The 20,599-nt window shown below is 37.6% G+C and overlaps 1 protein-coding gene across 1 annotated transcript in view; it reads right to left on the reverse strand.

Moving 5' to 3' along the window:
• Positions 1-20,599, reverse strand: part of COL4A3BP (collagen type IV alpha 3 binding protein) — a 70,254-nt gene that overhangs the window by 36,531 nt on the left and 13,124 nt on the right. Inside the window, exon 2 of the mRNA XM_026866558.1 lies at positions 16,378-16,494. The gene's annotated coding sequence lies outside the window, so the exon portion shown is untranslated. The remainder of the gene's footprint in view (positions 1-16,377; positions 16,495-20,599) is intronic.

Here is a 20,599-nt window from a genome sequence, read left to right on the forward strand (position 1 = left end):
CGGCAGCCGCGGGGACGGGAGCGCGCGTGGCGTCCACGCTCAACGGGCGTTTAGGGAACATCCTCCGTGAAGCGGCAGGGATGGAATGACGGCCTCTGACTCCGCTTGGTCGGTGGTCTGGGGTTTAAAAGCTCCTTATGCACACGGATCCTGCCGTCAGTACAGTTCTACACCCATCTCCAACCACATCTCAATTTGGCAACATGTTTTAAACTCAAACTAACTAGGCAATAATCCTGTCCAGAAGTAATCTGGTCTTTTACAAAAAACTAACACACTAGATAGAAAGTATCAATTACAAAGTTCTGAAAGGACAATTCGATAAACAAAGGACAGTTCTGCATGACAACCAGAAAAGAGCTTACACAGGAAACATTTGCAAGTTAAACACCTGATACACAATGGAAGTACCAACATTGGTAAAAACGTTAAATGAAAACATGAATTGGTTTACAAAGACTAGCATGACCTGATTCTATAATTCTCATGTTGGTCTGTGGGTCAAGAAGTCTAACATGATAAAAACTAAATGCTAAACTGAAATTATCTTAACACTTCAAATGCTTAGACATAAGACCTACTCCCAGATGCAGAAAGGCAAAGATGCACACCTCAAAAAACTTCAGAAGCAAATTTTGATCGTGTCAAGAGCTTCGTATGATTCAGCATCAAGTAAAAGGCACATCTAGATATCCAAAAGGATAAAAATACAGATAATTTCCAAAAGCTTGTTAAATCACCAACCAGAAGCATAAGAGTATGTCCTCCCATCACAAGATTATCATAGTACACTGCATTCTAACGGGTCAGGACTGGGCAAATTAAGTTTCCATACACCCACATTACTTCTATGTCAGTTTATGTGCAAGCATTTGAAAAGATACCAATTCATGTGTTTAACCTCTACGAAGTTAATATCCTGTGTGACCACTAGAGGGAAATAGAAAAAAAGGAAACAGACACGTCTAAAGGTTACTATTGGTCAAAGCCCAACAGTAACCCTTACCCCGTCTCTGCTTCAGTCCCTGTGCATATAAACCTTTCCTTGACAATTAAAACCGGAGTAGTTTTACCTTCAGCCTGTATAATTACATTTGAGACACATTGCTAAGTGAGGATGAAGTTTTCCACACAGTATGCAAGAAGTAACAATGACAATTATTGCTGAATGACAATGAATTATAAGTTTTAATAGAGATTAATGGAATTATTCTGGTCACATCACTCAGTTCAAAACAGTGAACCTAACTAATACCACGTTAATTTCCAGTTAAGGTTGTCCAAAGTTATTAGCACCAAATTAAACACTGACAAATGTTTAGGCACAGATTTCTTAAAACTCAATCTAACATGAAGTAGTTAGGATCAATATAATTTAGCCTTAGAAAAGAACATTTAATACATGACATACAGAAAAAAACCAGACACCTCTGTCAAGTATCATGTCTGAGCAGACCTTTCACATTCAACTGCTCTGCAGCTATCAAACATACAGCTAATTGTGAAAAGGAGTTATGTACAAGCCAGATGAACAGGCACAGTATTTCATGAACAGACTATGCATTAAGTAGGTTCTAACCAAACTAGTTTTCCCTTTATGCATATGCACTTTGAGACTCATCAGAAGAAATAAAGTTCTAGCTAAACCCTTCCAAACTCATAAAAAGTCATGCAACAGTGACAGAGACATTTAATTTGAAATGTTATCTAATCGACTCATAACACCCAAGTTTAAAAGCAGGCTTACTTCAGAGTTTGTAGAACTGTTTTATCCAATGCAACTTTCAGAAAGCTAATATTTGACAAAATATTATCTGGCATTACACATATCAGTAAAAATATTAAATTCAACTTAATCTGCCAGTAAAAAATCACCTCCTACACTATCATTATTCATTCATATAAAAAGAAACAGACTGCTTTTGCTGAAAGCCAACACCCTCTGTGCAAGACAACAGGAAAAACAACTTCAAGCACAGTACCTACCCTGTCCTTGACGGAAAACCTGGGAACTGGTCGAAAAAAGGCTCATAAAAGGCTGCTCTAGTGCACCAGAAGCAAGCAAACCAAAGTATCTAGGCTCTATAATGCTCAGGGACTTTGAAGATAAGCATTATCACCGGTTCTGTAAATAATACTGTTGGTCATCATTAGGTTGTGCATCAAGCTGGGGGTCACCTTTATTGTTTCTACTGCCTCCAGAGGGGTAAAAAAGAGATGAACAAGATAAAGGATGCTTGTGCAGTGCTGAGTAGCAACACAAAAACCTCCCTGCAATAGGCATCAGTATTACTTATTAGTACCAGTGATAAAACAAACAGTTTAGTAGCCTATTCTAATTCAATCTTCTATAAATTGAACTGTCTTGTTTCATGACATCACCACTGTGTTTTGTACAAGCTCTAGAAGAACTTTCTGCACAAACTTGTGTCTTAACTGTACACTGTTATTTGAAAAGTCCAGGCAACTGCAGAAACACATTCAATATGCACATCCTCAGGATAAGTTTTGTAAACTTATAGATTCTCTACATACTGCTGAAGTCTAATCCCATTGCTGGTTCCCTTACAGCACTATACACCTGAAGAATTCATTCAGCATGAGAAAGCCACCCATGTGTTAAGAGTTCACAAGTTGCTCTAAAGATTTATGTTACTGCCTGCAGACACCAGAGGGCATGTATGAGTGACATAAGACTTAAGGAGAATGGCGATATTCTTGCTGTTAGCTCCTTTAAATCCCAACAGGTTAAAAGCTGGCTTCACTTCATTGCTAAGTGAGGGGAAGCAGATGCCCACCTGATTGTAGGCAAGGCATTCCCTGTCTATTCTGCATAGCAGTGACAAAATGCATGTTCTGGCATCAGATCTTCATATTCTGACAGATCTGCATATATTTCAGTTCAGGCATGACAAAGTAGCAGCCATAAAAGTGGCAGAAGAGTGAAGCTATTGTATCTACATCCAAAAGCACTCCAGATGCAAAGCTGCACACAGTCTAGGAGAGTAAGCAAAAACTGTAGACTATGTATCACAGGGCTCTAAAAATGCAAGACCTTTCTTGAAGCGTTTTATATTGAGACACTATAAATCAATGAGGCTGGCAGAAAACCTTTCCAGCCAGGTGACACACAAGTTTTGCTTCTAATTGCAGCCTCGGGTCACATACTGCAGACTTCCTCTTCATATGACCAAACACAACAGATCATGTTTTTACGTCAGGCACATCACCTGTCTACTCACATGGATACTCGAAGAAGAGAGGCTATGACTGGTACTGTCAGCTGACCTCTCTTGATCTGTTAAAGACATATCTAGAAGACTGATAGCCTCTTTTCAGGAATTAAAACATAAACCAGTTCAGTAAATCACTGAATATCATTAAGGTATACTTACACAAACCTTAAATCCTATGTGTTGTTTGATTAGATTATGGAAAGTGTAGTGTACATAGCTGTTGTTGCTTATCTTTTAACTTTCTTTTTACATTTCAAAATGGCAGGCTTTCCCAGATTTCCTCAAACCTACTAATACCAAACACATTAAATAGATACTTTATTTTCTGCTTAACCTCATTTAGCATATTTGAGAACAGGTAGAAACAAGGATATAAATAAGGAGAAGCTGCATCTTTGAATAGTGCAAGAATAAAGCAAAGCTTCAAGGAGACATAGTGTAACCAGATTTTTATTTACAGAGTCTGAAAACTAGCAAGTTGAGGCAATAAAACTTCACTTTGTTAAAAAAAAAGATCTTTCAAGACAGAAATGAGGAATGCTTTTGCTTCAAAGTAGAAAATATTATGACATGAGCGAGGAAGAATTGAACTGCTACATAAGAAATTTGGTTTTAGCAAAGAATCAGAATGACTAGGTTGCAAGATATCTCTAGTACCACCTCCTGCTCAGAGCAGTCCAATTAGATACTCAGGTCTCCACCCCATAAGGATGCATTCTTCAGAGACTTACAATATCTATTTTCAAAGCCAAAGAGATTGTTATGAAACATAACTGGAACACACAGGCAAAGATAGATTAGACTGGCCAAAGTGAAACAATCTGCATTCTTCTTAATCGATCAAGTGTGTTGGGCTAGAATGGATTGAAAGCTTTAGTGCAGCTTTAAACAGTCTTAACTGTAACTACTTATTAATAAAACTGCAACTTATAGCTGCTGTTCAAACATGGGCCCAGGAGTGGCAAAAGGCTGCCAAGACAGACAAAGAGCTGGTGGTTTTCTGCCCTGAAAGGGAAGCTTCAACAGTTTGGAAGTGACAGCATTTAGGTTTGCTGCAGCATATGCTTGTACAGTCAACTGAAACTGCTGATTCACTGGCTTTCCCCCTGAAGTCTTTCAGGAAATACAGTTTCCAGCAGTAAGTACACTTAGCAAATTTAGTAACATTGTGACAAGCAATATCACATGTACTAAAGAGTTCCCGCGGATGACTGTGCTGAAGTAATGGAATGTGTAAGACATACCCAAGCTTACTTTTCTTCCTTGAAAGAGGATATTTGATGCAATTTTTAAAAAAAGAGTCCTTTACTGGAAATAACAAAAGTCTAATAACTTGAGGATTCTATCTAATCTTCCCCTGAAAGCATGGCTTCTCTATAGCATCTACAAGTTTCACTAGCAGCATCATAATCTACATCAGGACGACTAGTTCTTATCAGCTGAACAGCCTCAGTTTTATTTGCTTGCTTAAACCACCAGTTTTAAGATAATACATAAATCCCCACAAGTTATTTCAGCTTGCTGGGAGGATGTCAGACACCCCTCCCTTTATTCCCCCCCCCCCCCATTTTCTGATGCCTATGCACCAATCAATCCAGGACAATATTTAAATACTAGCAGTTAAACATTAAACCTTTCTTCCTTCCCTCCCCTTTAGAATAGGTATGCTCAAGACACCAGAATTTTGATTCCTCTGCAGTAAATCCATTCCCTTAGATGACACTAAAGCGATGGCAAATGCATATTTTCAAGCATTAACTTTTTCAGAGAGACAAAAGGATCTTTTTGCTGTTCTACCATAGAAATTATATTAGAAGAATTACCTTAAGAGCTTCCAATAACAGCAAGTGGACATTAAATTAAAGAGAAGATGCCCCAATTCTTGTATTTTTAAAATAACTCCCCCAGCTCTTTAGAATCATGTTAGCTCCTGCAGATATTATTCAGAAGGGGCACAAGGGGATGGTGGTAGTGGTGTGTGCATGTCTGTCTCTCAAAAGAACCAAAAAGTTACCTTTGCATCCCACACATGTGGCTGAGCAGCATCTACTCCCTATGGCTAGGGTGTAACTCTGTTAGTACCAACTCAATGAATTTCACTGTAATGAAAGCTCACTGAATAAAAACACCCCTTACAGACTTTTTAGAAATAAAAGACTGCATTTGGTAGATGGAGACACACAGAGCATCCAAGACTTTTCCGTTAAACTGTTAATGCACAGTACTGTTTGAGCTGATGAGTAATAATTCTGAGTCAACAGCATGAAGATCTATTCAGCAAGTGTCAACATTGAACTGGTTAATGACTCACTGCTTCCACATAGCAGCTCTATATCCTTCTGTTCTTGATATCAAGAGCTCACCCTGATTCAAACGGGCATTTACCACCAAAGTCAAGCTTGACACAGGCCTCTCTCAATGAACAATACTGTTTTCAGGGACACCATGCAAAAACATGCTGCCACTCTGCCACAGAGAGCTCAACTCCCAGAACTAGTTTGTCATTCTAACAGTTATAAACATCGACATTACCCTTATATATATATATATATATATAATCTTTTATAGAAACAAGTGATCTATTACAGTTGTTTTCACAAAATGAATTAACAACAACTTTGAGTTTACTACTAGAATGCCACTTGTTTATTGAAATGAGACTGGTTATTTACTGCACAGACAGCTGCATGTTTAGTCTGGTAGCTTAGTTCCTGTCACCTCAAGACTCAGCATTAAACTTGGCACCACATTTACTTTAGCCATGTATACCACCCTTCATTAAACAGCATTACAAAAATATTGACCGACATACTCTTAACAGCTTAGGAGTAGTGTCCTGAGCCTTTCATGCTATTTGATACAGAGTTAACACTTTGAAAATTGTTTTCTTTCACATGGTTGCACTCACAAGGCAATGCTCTGCTAATTTGCATTTTGGCCTATAATCTTCAAGCATTCTTCAGCTGTTTCAGAATACCCTGGTTCATTGGTCTGGCTATACTGTGATCAAAAGGTATCTTTATCTTTCATGTGCATTAAGTCAATTCATATATTTATTCACTTTAAAGGAAAGACAGGAGTAAACCATCTTAACTAAGTTCACTACTGTTTGGGGGCAGAGGTTTGAGGGAAGGAGAGTTCAAGACCTCTCTACTAAGATTAAGAAGTCGACCTGTTAATGCTCTGACTAGATGAAGCAAAAATTTAATTAGGAGCATATGGCAGACAGTGACCACAGCTTTCATGGATACAAAGATTTAAGATTATTTTAAGTGCACGTATGTACACAGCTTAAGACTCAGATAAACAGCTCCCAAAAGAACAAGCAAGCAAGCTCAGGTATTGACCAAGATACTGCTAAATGATCTAGCCTTTCTTTACTCAGCCAGTCTCCATACTTTAGAAAGTACAAAAAGAGGCACAATCACTTAAGAAACTGAACACAACCCAAGCAGCACAGAATTATTTCTGGAAAGAAACCAAAACCCAAGAAAACAGAGCTGGAAAGACTGAAGTTGATAGAGCAGCAAAAACTTAACACTTGTGTGCACTGGAGAAAAGTGAAGTTCAAGGTTTACTTGGTTATAGGAAGTATTGTACTGCACAAGTACAGAACAGGTAACAATCTGCAGGCAGTTCCAGAGATTAATCAGATTTAGTGGTTCTCAAGCTGAGTAAGAGAAAAAAAATCACGGTGTTACAAAACAAGGTAGTCTACAAGACCCACAAAGTAATCCTACATTCTATACAACATCTGTAGGATCCTCAGTAGGAGTACCAAGGATCCTACGATTTTGGTGCTGTACCTCAAAGAAAGATGAGGACTGAGTTTGGAAGAGAGCCATACAAGGTATCAAGAGTTCATATGAACAACAACTGAGGAATGGGGGGGTGTTCTATCTAACAGAAAAAGACAACAAATCTTAAGTGTTGTAGAGGTGAAGGGACTAAACTCCTCTCCAGACTGAGTAAAACTGGTCTATGAAGGGAAGCTCAGATTCAATGTGAATGTCAAGAAGAAATCCCTTTAACAGCAAAACCGGGCTAAAACCATTCTATGATCCCTCACCGTTACAACGCTTACTGGTCAAACTTGCAAGGAAACATGGCATCTAATAAGGATGACTAGTTAATATTAGGAAAATTAGCACTGACTTTATGACTCTTTCTTCGGGAGGACTTGAGTTTATTTTGCCTCTGATACCTATACTAGTCAGATGTCACCAAAGAGCAAAAATGAAAAAGCTAGTATTACCCTGAACAAGAGGCCTTGTTCAGAGTTGCTTAAAGTTCATGTGCTTGGTATCCATGGGAAAGAAAGTATTGTTTACCAGGGAATTGTAGGCCACACAACTGCTTCTCATTGCACTCAAGGACACACATAGTACCTATTACTGCCCATACAAATGTTTCTCAAATATAAGTACAGATTGGATGCATCAGCTTGGTCAGTCTGTTCTTCACACCATAAATAATTAGTAAGGAACTTCTAATCAGGTGCTACCATTCTTGAGGAAAAGAAACATCCTGGAATATGGAAGCTTGTTAAAATTGTTAAACACAGATCAGTTAGAGATTATTCTTTGGAAGAACTATCCTTGCTATAGTAGTAAAAATCATATCCACTCTTTCGAAGACCCCTGCCCAAATAAATAAAGACCCTCACCCTTTGAGCTTGCATGGAAAATTCAAAACCCACTAACTGAATTGGAGTGAGCATGTTACTAACCGATGAGTGATAGACATAATAAATAACTAACCCATAATCACAATAGTAAATACATAATCATGTAGTTTGAAGCATATAAATACTATGAAGTTATTTTGTATGGTGTGCTTGATTGTGGATTTTCCACCTAGCACCATATGTAGAATAAAGCAGTATCTCCTCTCTAAACCAATCTTGGTTTTGAGAGTCTTTGCTTTAGGTAACACCAGTATTGACAGTTAAAGCACTAATGAACCTGAAAAGCTAGACAAGGTGCTTAGACTTGAAACAGCTATATCCTTCTGTGTATTTCTCACTTTAATCTGAGATTCAGGCCACAATCCAAAATAAACTTATTTAACTTTCTGAACTACAGAGTTCAGAAGACTATGCCTGGACTTATTTTCTTGTTTAGTTATCAAGGAATATTTTTGCAAACACTTCAAATGTAGCTTTGAAGGGAGATGTCAAATGTGACTATACAAGAATTTACGTTACATATTTTATGTCAACATACAACAGTGACAGAACAGCAGTAAGAGCAGATCCAAGTTCCTCCATAAGACTGAACAACAGTTCATGGTTTTCTAGTTACAATGTTTTTGCAACACCTTTAAGCACATTACTCTATCACTCATCAGCAACTTGCCTACACATCTGGTAAACAGGTAACAGCTTTTTACAGTTTAACAAAGATACCTGAATGCTGTTCTCCTGCCTCCTCTACAGCAACCTGCACTACTGCAAATCAGTGCCTCAACACCACAGTGAGAGTGGGGCACTAGCTTCTGAAGCAGTATGTGATATGAAAAGAGTATTCTATACAATCTGAAGTGCCAACATCAAACAGGAAAATTTAGACTTTGTTGATGTTTTGAAGAGCGTCAGACAACACAAGGCAATCCAAATCAATTTGACAGGGAACAGTAGCTGACACTAAGACTACTTAAAGTTGTTCCACTTAGGCCACCGATATCAAGGGAAATGGAGGCATCATCATCACTATCCTACAATCCTCACTATGAACTTGAGAAATAAAAACCAAAGTTAAACAGTATTTACCTGCTCCCATACCTCCTGTTCTTTCCTTCATCTGCACTATTGCTTCCTCTTAAACCAGTCTTATTTGTGAATGAGTATAGAGGGAACTAGGGACAGAAGAACTGTTGTTCGGATTAAACGCCAAAAAAACGAACAGATTAGGGAGACATTTTTTCCTCTTCAGACCTCAGCAACCACTGCTGAGGAAGCAAATAATTAAAAAAACCAACACACATTACTGAAACACCTAAATTCCAGGAGAATAGATGGAAAAATGGCAACAAACACTACTCCTGTTGCTCCCTCTCCTGTATGATACAGCTTGAAGTACACTATTGGAAAGTTTTAATTTTATAATCAACAAGATCGCATTTATAATTAATATTCACTCAAATTAAAACAGATACCATTTCCTAGAAATTACCTGATGGTACCTTTTTGTCAGCAATATAGTACACTGGTACCAAAAATGTCAGATTTATAAAGGTCATAACATCACTGTAGACTTCTGAAGACCATCTGCAGTGTTTTGTCATACACTTAAACATAGCCCATGCAAACAAACTACTTATTTCAGCAGCTCCATAAAGATCTGCCAGAAAATAGGAAATTAAGTTTAAAGTATAAAACCATTTACTGATGCCAGATATTTATACTTTTTGTTTAATTTCTACTTTAAATGTTACATCAGTATGCTGAATCAAAATGTTACTATAGCATTCCTACTCTGCATACACTTTTCCTCTTCATTCTGAATTAACTTGCCAATATTAATTTCAGTCCTGACATGCAACAGATTTGAAGTAATTTATTTACATGTCTTTACTGGCACTGTCAGTAAATTAGTTCAATTTTAGGGCAGGATTAGAGGTGCAGAAAAGGAGAATATTACCCTGACATTAACAGAATATTACAGTTCTCACAATTGCAGAAAGCCTGTGGAAAAAGTTACAAATGTAGTACCCTCCTATATTCTCATCCTTTCCTGTCAATAACCTGAGCTCTTTCACAAATTAAAACTCTGGTTTCTGACCAGATTAACCGGTGAGAAATATTTTTGCTCTGGCATCTACTGCTAATAAAATAGTAGTATGAGAAAGTTACACCCATTAGCATTTTTCAGAGTTTTCTCCCCATAGCTAAATAAAAATAATCTCATAGATATATTTACACATAGTATTCAAAAAAAGCTTTATTAAGTATTGTTAATATGAAATTTCTTAAGGTAAGTATTAGGTTGAAGGAATAGGTAGATGCACTTGGCTCTCAGTCTGAAGGTGCAGCATTCCAATTACTGAACAAAACACTGAGGATAGAGATACTCTGGGTATTTATCATCAAGTTGGAAGTGAAACTTAAGGTTTCCTCTGAGTTTGAAAAAGTTACTCCTGCATAAGCTCTTAGACTTGAGTTCATGAGAGAAGAAACAAAAGACAGAAGGCCCAGTTTAATTTTAAGAAGTAATTTAATAGTCTACTTCAGTATTTCACCTGATGTCCTTCATCCTGTTTATCTAGAAGCTGATTTGTATTACCAACAGATTTAAGCAATCTGACACTAACTCAATCTTTTAATTGGGACAACTAGAAGAGTCTGAGGGAGCTACTTTAAGAGTACTCAGAGTTATTTCGTTGTATTTAAGATGCTTCTCAAGTGGACAACACTATGGTGCTGTTTTAAGCCATGGGGAATTTTGCTTTTGTATAGTGTTGCACTCAGACTAGCAAAAACCCACCTCTACCCTTTGCCCTCTCCTCAGACACCTACCTGATTGTCTTTTTTGCTTCAACATCACAATTACTGTTACTGTTACATACACAATTACTTACTGTTAACAGTAATATTTTTTCAATGCACATTCAGCAATTCCTTTAGCACAGTATACTGACAACAGAAAACAGAACACAAAGATGACCCTAAGGGTGAAATTAATTTTTTTTAATACTCTGTGCATAAGGTAACTGTTAAATGTTTAGGTTATGTGGAGAAAACACCCCACATTTTAGGTGGTTAAACTTTTTGGGAAGTTTCAATCTGACAATGTTTTTAGTTTTTGTTTTTGTTTTATTTTCCATAGCAATATTCTAAAATGCCCTTATTAACTGCAATCAAAATTACGCTATTTAAAGTTTGCTCTGCAACTTTATAAATTAATTTATGAACTAGGATCCACATTCAGAAAATAACCTCAAAACTAAGAGTCCCAATTCTGGCTTACTTGTTTGCAAATGTATCAGTGTCTAAAGGAAGTGAATCAACTGTTTTAATACTTATGCCTAAATTTGGCTTTACTAGCCTGCCAAAACCAGCTTTTTGGTTTTTCACCATCTTAACTAGATCTGTACTTAAACAATGCAAACAACTGGGATGTGAAGCATTTTACTGAGTTTGAGAACTGATAATTTAAAAAGTTGTAGTACATTAAGAATTTAATAAAATTAGAATTACTTACAAGCTAAATTATCTTTTCCCCCCTGAGGCTGCCATACTCTCTTCCCCCCAAGTTATACGGAGGAAAAAAATTGCTAGAAGAGACATTTTATGAGTTTTACTCTTCCCAATGTTTCTGTGTAACCCTCTTCTAAGTAGCTGATAGCTTCTCTTCCAGTGAAAACAGCAGTCACTCCTTCAAGGTAGTGATCTGAGGCCTTCCACAGCCAGACTTTGGAATTCATGACTCCTGTTCTAGATACATACCTTATATATCATCAGTTCAAAATTAAAAATGGAACCTACCTACTCCTTACATGCCAAAACTGGCTGGATATCTAGATAGCCCTCTGGAGAATAACCTTTTCCTGTTTAACACACCACAGACAGGTATTGTAAGAAGTTCAGCAACACTTAAAACAGTATTTCAGTCTGATAAACACAAGATTTTGAAAATTCAGGACATAAAACACTGTAAATTTAATTTTGCTGAAGAGAGAGTCAATGATGAACACGTGCAGAATCTGTGTGGAAAAAATGAAGACTAAGATGGAACAAAAATGGGACAACCCTGAGCTGATGCCGAGTTTCTCATGAAACATTAATTTCGAAACAAATTCTCAGCAAGTTCTAAACTCAGGTGTTAGATTAACATTACAAGAAATCATTATCTGGATCTCAGAAGTTCAAGTTAATTTGCTCAAAATAAGTTTAATTATCTAGATGGTTCTTACTGCAAACAGCAATTCACTCCCCTCATCTAAATTATTATCTAAATTACATTTTTTAAGTAATGCAAGTTTGTATGTTAACATATCAAGTCTACAGAGTAGAGGGTAAAGAATGAAAACTTGGCTTAAGTTTAGTATGTCTAAAGAAACACTCTTCCATTTCAGTGAAAAAGTAAACCTTGTTTATTGATACTACATAGCACACATTTGTTTTATTTGTTAGAAGCTACATGCTGCAAGAATCCATCTTCTTTACAGGAAGAACTAACAGCACAGCACAGAACTAACACCACTTTAGCTGGTTTCTCTAATCTTAGGTTAGAAATTCCATACTCCATTTTCAAACTATAGAAGAGACTGGGAATCAGTCCTGCCATAATTTAATAAGAGAGCAACTTTTTAAAAGCCTCATCAACACCTTGGTGCTCATGCACCATCAATGTTTTTACACTTGAGAAAAGTGGAAGCCTAGTCTGGTCTTGAATTCAACAATATACACTGCCATAAGATCCATCTAAGAAAAGGTCATCAGTCATCCTAGACCTGACTGTCTCAGAGAACAGAGAAACTTCCTAATGATACACACCCTTACAACCAGATATTCTACAGATAAGTATCTGTTCAGCACATTTAATGAAACACTGAAGTAGAAGAAAGGATTCCTGGTTACACATTAAATATTTCCTCATTTGCCTTGCTGATGGTATTCTCACTGTTCTAGACTTTTCCCTTTTCCAGTTCAGAAATTAACAAACCTTTTAGAAGCTGTACCCAAAGCATTTCATCTAGCAAGTAATTAGGAATCTCAACAGAATAATAGGTTAATGCAATGATTTTAAAAGAGCAGCAAATTCTAACAGTTTTTATGCTTGAACATTAGATGTTTTACATTTCTCAGCGATCAGCTACTCATTGGTGTTACTAAGCAGAAAGTTTTTCTAACTCTGCTCATACCAAAATTTAATATAAAATTAGTTTAAATCAGTGTTCTCTCTGTTTGGAGCACAATGAAACACAGTCACAAAGTTTCAGTACATCTTTCCTACTCTAAAGATAAACAACCTTGTGACATGCTGCAGTAAGTCTCACAAACATACTTTTGTTAGCAAATAGCTTAAGCAGCCTACCAGAACTATCTACCCACTCACTGAGCAACAAAGAACTTTAAAAACAAACAAAAATAAGGACTTTATATAGCAGGAGACTCAATTTAATAAAAATGACTGCTTAGTAAAGGAAGTAATTTCCTCTCCCAACTTTATTCAAATTATTACATGTCTGTTCAAGAACCTACTTCTCAGACAGAAACAACTCTTATCTGGTAACAAAAAGCTTGTCAAGGAACTTTGGCTTGAGTTTTGGTAACCTGGCCAGGAAAGTTCCTTCAGAAAGATTTCAGAGTAAGCAGACAAAAATCGGAACTTTTCAGTGAAATGGGATATTTTGCTTCAAAAGCCCATCTTCTTCTACTATCAACTCTTAATGCTTAAATATAAAACTTCCACAAGAACTGAAGAAAATGAAAGGATGGGTGAAAAGTTGCATGGATTAACTTCCAGACTCCAATAAAATCTATTTTTCAGATTCTACCAAATTACTAAGAAGCAGTACACTTTTCCTACAAAGTTCTGTATAAATTAGAGGATACAGCACTAACCACTCAAGTTTGAAAATATAGAAACAAGACATGTGGAGACACATTCTTTAAGAAACATTGAAATAACCAGCAATCCTCATTTTCTCAGATTTAATTAAATTATTTTAACTTGAGTCTGAGCTATTGTTACAAGATAGCATTATCTTTTCCTGTTTCCTTGCCTTGTCTTGATTATGGTATTTAGCTATATACTACAAGGAGAATTTTTTAAATAATGTATTGCTTTAATATATTAAATGGTTTTATGATTTATTTACAAGTGAGGTGCCATAATATTTGCTTCTCCATTTAAGAATGGGAACAACTGCTATTTGTCTTGAACACTGTAAACACTAGAGTAAAAATCAGTATCCAAGAAACTGAAAAATGTTGAATAGCCATGAAACTGCAAACTACACATACTGAAAAAGCCAGAATCAGAAGAGTCAAGTCCAGTGTTATCATGTTAGGACAGCAAGATGCAAACTGAACTATTTCTTCTCAGTTCAGCATATAAAGAGTTTTATTTCCACTTTCTACTTGCAGACACTTTTTTTTCAGTTTGTGTAACATTCCAAAACACAACTCTCTTGTAGCAATAAGCAAGAAGATAACATTAATAAAATACTGAAAAAAGCACTCATTACCCCTATCCCAATCCTAAGTAAATACTGAAAAACATGGGTAGTGGAATTATCCAAGAAACCTCTAATTCCACTCCTTAAATGTGAATACAGAGATCCAGTATAATTTAACAACTTTTTTTTTTAAAGAACTACCAAATTATTGCAAAACATGGAAGTTTAAACTGTCTAAAAATCTGTATTCTTTTTTTTTAAGTGGAAAAACTCAACTGCATAATTAATCAGGCTTCTTCACAAAGTGAGGTCACTTTTGGAATGCTAGAATTCATGCCCCTCACTCATTAACAATCTGAAAAGGAGCCTGAGTAAGATGACTTAAGTTTACCAGTAATACTACACAGAAAAATAAAAGCAGATAGGTACTTCATGACAGGATCTTGGCAATAATACAGAAAGACAATTCAGTGTCGATAAATATAAGTGGGGAGTTTTGTAAATTACACAGAAAAACAATTACAAATTTACACACACAATGGCAAAGTCTAAATTACTACTCAGTATTTCAATATTATAAATAGACAGTTCCATAAAATTGTCATCTCTGAACTCAGCAAGTCTTAGGGACAGCCTTAAAAGAGGGAAAAGAACAGCATGAAAAAGACTACCCTTTGTGGTTGTGCAGAGTAGAGTTTAAGACAGGATTTGTGGTTTTTCCTCCTTCATTCCTGCATGGTAGCATGCAATGACCCAGCCTACATTTCTGTTTGTCCAGACTTCAGATTAAATTGCATGTCACCAGCTAAATTGTTCACCAAGCATACTCTGAATTTTAGCCCATGGTTATCAAGTTCCATGTCCCCACAACTCCATACCTGAAGACCCCCATACCTGTAAAACAGTTTTTGAAATGCCAGCTCTATGGATGTGTAATCCAGTAACTTGTTCAGTGTATCCTCTTGAGACATTTCTCTCAGGTATTTCAATAGAAACAAATGGCAGTTTTTGTCTCAAGAATACTTCATGATTAACTCTGCATTTTTTCACTAGACTACAGAAAAAAAAAAAACTGGTTTGAAACTTGATTTTTTATGCTTTAATGTTACCTCTGTAACAAAGTGAAGGCAAAATGCCAAGATATAAATGGACAAATATTCTAATTGAGATGATTTTTTTTTCTTTAGAGAACAATTATCAAAAGGTCAGCACTTAAATTTAAGAGCATGTACTGCTTATTGTAAGGATTGCCCAATAAAAGGCAATAATTACACATAGTGCTTATACAAGGAATACTTCAAGAAGCTCAAGGTAAAAATACATAGCTACTTAGATGTCTATTTTAATTTGTATTCCTCTAATGCCTGTACAACTCAGATGCAGAATTTGCATTGTGCTAGCTGCTGTAGGTAAACCCAACATCTTGGGGCAGTACCTGAAAGCGTAACAGATGTTTTGTATGCTACTTACTTTAAAAATACCTGACCTTCAAGCCCTTCAGGTAAAGTGAAATTAACTGATTCCATTTGAAGGCAAAGAATAGATCAGGAAAGCAGAACCAAAATGCTGATGAAGAGTAGGGTCTTAAAAGACAAGGAGACAAAAGTAAAAGCAGTAAAAGCAGCCAAATGATGAAAGAGAGGAGCCTAAAACCAGAATGATAACCTAAGAGAATTGACTCTAAGACAAACAAGTTTAACATCTAGGACAGATATAAAACAATCCAATAATCAGTGAGAGGATGAGCAAAACAATTAAAAAGTCACTCAAACATATTGCAAGCTTTTTCTTTTTCAAACTAGAGACCTCAAGAAATGTTCACAGTTGTCAGCTCCCAGTTCTCTAAACTATTTATGAACAAGCAAATCAATTCTTTGAAACATATGGAACAGATAGCTTCAATCTTGCAGCTTTTATCTGTCAAATACCTTGAGTACTTAATGACTGTACAGGGAAGCTTATAACCTTCTGCAAGCATCACCAGATCTGATGAGAGAAAGTCAGAAAATACACATACCTTGTGTTGTTCTATTGCATCTACCCACTGTTGTCTGTGGTCTGGGTCCTGAGCTCGGAGGTACCAAACACTATCGTTTACGCTAATATCAAATCTGCATTCGTCAAAGTCATGGGGCTGTGATAGAAAAGAGTGTAAGAGTAGCTAAGATTAGCAACATGATCAATACCTCAAAATATTTTGACACTCTAACACAGTGTAATTAGAAAACCTGGTCTATATTGTCTTAAATTCATCCCAGATTCTAAATTGGTTTATGTAGCTATCAAATAATGAACATGCACTCTCATCACAAAACACATCAGTCTTCTGAAACATAAAAGATGTTCAATACATTCTTATTAAATAAAATTGTCACAAAAGTTCCATACAAACATTGACCAAAACTACATACTTTGATACAAATCCTTTAGCAAATTGACTACTGGACACAGTCAGGAAGATATCCCTATATGTATGTTTTTTAATTTCAAAAAAGGTAAAAATTAAGGTTATTGTTATCAGTACTGATTTTAAATGGAAGGAGCACATTACATCATAGCAAAAAAGCACCAGGACAGAACCATAAAAGCAGACTACAGCAAAATGACAAGGAAGAGCGGGAACTAAAACTGGCACCCTCTGCCTCAACTATTTTCACCATGTAAGACAGAATTGTCCAGATAATGGGGCAACATGCAATCCTTTCCAGTATCACCACTCAAACACATTTAACTTTCAGTTCACATGCCTTAAACACTAAAAAGCTTTTACTGGTATTTTAATGAAGCTGGTAAGGAAAGTACAGTGAACAACACAACTATCTAATCTGCCTTCTGCCCCTGACACTGTCAGTTCAAACATACTCCTTGGCAAACATCCAACTGAGTACAACAAGGACAAGGAGGTAACTCAGCAATTGCCATCACAGACAAAACAGACTTGTCTTGAGGAAATTAATCTACTGCCAGTCTAAATCAGAGTACAATAATAACAAGAACAAAACTATAAGCACCTTTCCCTCACCCCTCCTTCCCTCCCAGGCTCAATTTCAGTCCCAGTTTTTTCTACCTTCTTCCCCTGAGCAGTACTGAGGAATGGGGAATGCAGGTTGCGGTCCATCACACATTGTCTCTGCCACTCCTTCCTCCTCACACTCTTCACATGTTCCAGCATGGAGACCCTCCCAATAGAAGGCAGACCTCCACAAACTCCCACAAGAGTCCTTCTCACAGGCTGCAGTTCTTCAAGAACTGCTCCAGCATGGGTCCCTTCCACACGGTGCAGTCCTTCAGGAAGAGATTGTTCCAGTGTGGGCCCCCCAAGGGGTCAGAAGTATTGCCAGAAAACCTGCTTCAGCATGGGCTCCACTCCACAGGGCCACAGGTCCTGCCAGCAGTGTGCTCCAGTACTGGCTTCCCACATAGTCACAACTTCCTTAGGGAATATCCACCTGCTCCAGCATGGGATCCTCCACAAGCTGCAGCTGGGTATCTGCTTCACCTTGGACCTCCACAGGCATAGCCTGCCTCACAATGGTTTTCACCACAGGCTGCAAGGGAATCTCTGCTCCACCACCTGGAGCTCTTCCTCCCCCTCCTTCACTGACCTTAGTGTCTGCAGAGTTGTTTCTTTCACATATTCTTCCTCCCCTGTTCTTCCAGCTGCTGTGCAGCAATTTTTGACCCTTCTTATGTATGTTATCCATCATTGCTGTTTAGCTTAGCTTTGGTCACCAGCAGGTCTGTCGTGACTCCAGAAAGAAGTGCCTCTGTCAGATATGGGGGCAGCTTCTGTCATCTTCTTACACAAGCCACCTCTGTAGCCCCCCTGCTAACAAAACCTTGCCAAATAAACCCAATACAGGACATCAAGGCTTCTAGTTTAGGCCCCTTCTCTTCAAACTGCATTTGCTACATTATTACTACTATATGCAAGATAGATATTAATCTGCTTTAGGTAGCAAAAGTGCCACATCACTGTCAGGCTTATATGCCTGTTCCCAGCCACCCATCTGCCAGGTCCTGCTTTAGCCATGTGGTGGGGGACATGCATCTACAACAATCAAAGACTGTCCAAAAATAAAAATTACACAAAAAGCCAGTGTACAAGAATTAGCTAACGAAGTTTTTCCTGCCATGATAGCATTCCTCTGCCTGATCTCTCTCTGAAGCTCCTTTGGGAGAAGTAAAAAGCAATTCCATGCCATGCAGTCAGAATGACTTGCCAAAACTCATCTTAAAAGCTTGCAGTACTACTGATTCCACACTTCCATACACAACTTCCTTCACTACACAACTATCTTTACCCCCCCCATCTGTAACCTAAACATCTAGTGTGATTTAAGACCATCACTTCTCTTCCCTTTACAAAGGCAGGTTTACATATTCCCTTTCTTTGCATAATAACTGTTAATATATTTGAAAATCTATACCTCATTGTTGAGACAGGGAAGGGAAATGTTTTCTTAAGGTCTAGCTAAAAACCTTTAAACACTTTTCTGGGCCATCCACCGCATGCACACTTCTGCACTAGCTATAGTTAATAGACCATGCCATCGAAACATCAGGTCTAGGATTATACTCAGCTCACTGTGCTACCAAAAAATGTTACCAAAAAAGCCAGCTGATCAGGTGGTTCTGTTAGAGGAGTTGCTTAAAGATAAGAAATATCCACTAACAAGGCTAAATACTGCTTCAAAATTAAGTTGGGCAAGTGATACATGATGTGTTTTTGACAGATGCACATTACCTATTTACCATCTTATAGTACTTACTAATTGCCCATTTTCGGTATTTTTTGGCAACTGAAACCAGACCCATCATTTCCCCACCCTTTTCCTCTGCTTTATTTGTAAAGACAAGCCCCATCATCACAACCCTGTATTAACTGAACATGAAAGGCAAGTTCTCTAATATGCATTTTACCAAGAGCAAATGAAACACTGGAATCATATGTGACCTGTTCTTAACACAAGACAAGAATTTCTTGTTGATTAACCTTCTTCTCAACCAGGAATGGGTTCACATTTCATCTTCAGTGATAACTTGGCAGACTTCAGTATGCAATTTTTCAGTATCATGTTAACATTCTCCTCCCCACTGAGCTATGGACAAACTTCCTTGGTTTTCCTCTTGCTATAAATGCCTTTATTGTTTTCTGTGGCTGCATCTAGCAGAGACTACAAAGCATTATTCACCACTTTCCAGGTCTGTCCTTTATTCTAACATCCTCATACTCATTTAAGCCTCTCCTTACACTTACTGGAAGTTTATCCATTTCTCTTCACTTTCTTCCTGTAGATCTCTACTCATTTCATTTAGATCTCATTTTCTCTGAAGTTCCCTGTTTCTAGCCTACTGTTCATTTTCGTCCTTAAGCTGAGAAGCAATTATAAAGTGGTACAGTTCTTAGCCAGCCACCTGACAAGACACTGGAAGATAAATAGGGATTTTCAGCTGTAACAAGTTAAGGACCTGTGCTGAGGCCAGGGTATGTCCTACTGCCCTTTCACAACCAATATAAGGTGAGAAAAAGGAATGTTTTAGTCATGCAGGGAAGCAGGAACAAAGCAGGAATTCACTATCTACCCAGAGGATCTAAAGCATATTACAGAACTTCAGCTGCTTTTTCCTAACACCTCCACTCTGCAACAGCCTCAGGCAGCACACATACATAAATTGAGAGGCCACTGGGGAACACAACCCAGACTGACATGACATTGTGAATGGGAGCACCTAAAAACCTTTACAACATTTTCAAAGGTGAATTGCAAAGACTGTAAGAGTCTGTGGCAGAGGCAGGCTGTGCACACACCAAGGGCTCCTTCTAAAGACAGCATTTAAAAAAAACCCTAAACAGCTTAATCACAGAGTTGTCTAGGTTGGAAAAGACCCCAAAGATCATCCAGTCCAACCATCAACCCAACACTAACAGCTCCGAACTACACCATACTCCTCAGCACTATGTCAACCCTACTCTTAAAACACCTCCAGGGATGGGGACTCCACCTCCCTGGGAAGCTCCATTCCAATGCCTAACAACCCCTTCTGTAAAGAAATGCTTCCTAATATCTAGTCTAAACCTTCCCTGGTGCAACTTGAGGCCATTCGCTTTTGTCCTATCACTTAGTCCTTGATTAAGAGGCTCATCTCCCCAGTTCTCTGCAACCTCCTTTCACACAGTTGTAGAGGGCAATGAGGTCTCCCCTCAGTCTCCTCCAGACTAAACAACTCAAGTTCCC

The sequence above is a fragment of the Athene cunicularia genome (assembly GCF_003259725.1).
Source record: "Athene cunicularia isolate RWA chromosome Z unlocalized genomic scaffold, athCun1 chrZ_part3, whole genome shotgun sequence".
NCBI classification, from domain to species: Eukaryota; Metazoa; Chordata; class Aves; order Strigiformes; family Strigidae; genus Athene; species Athene cunicularia.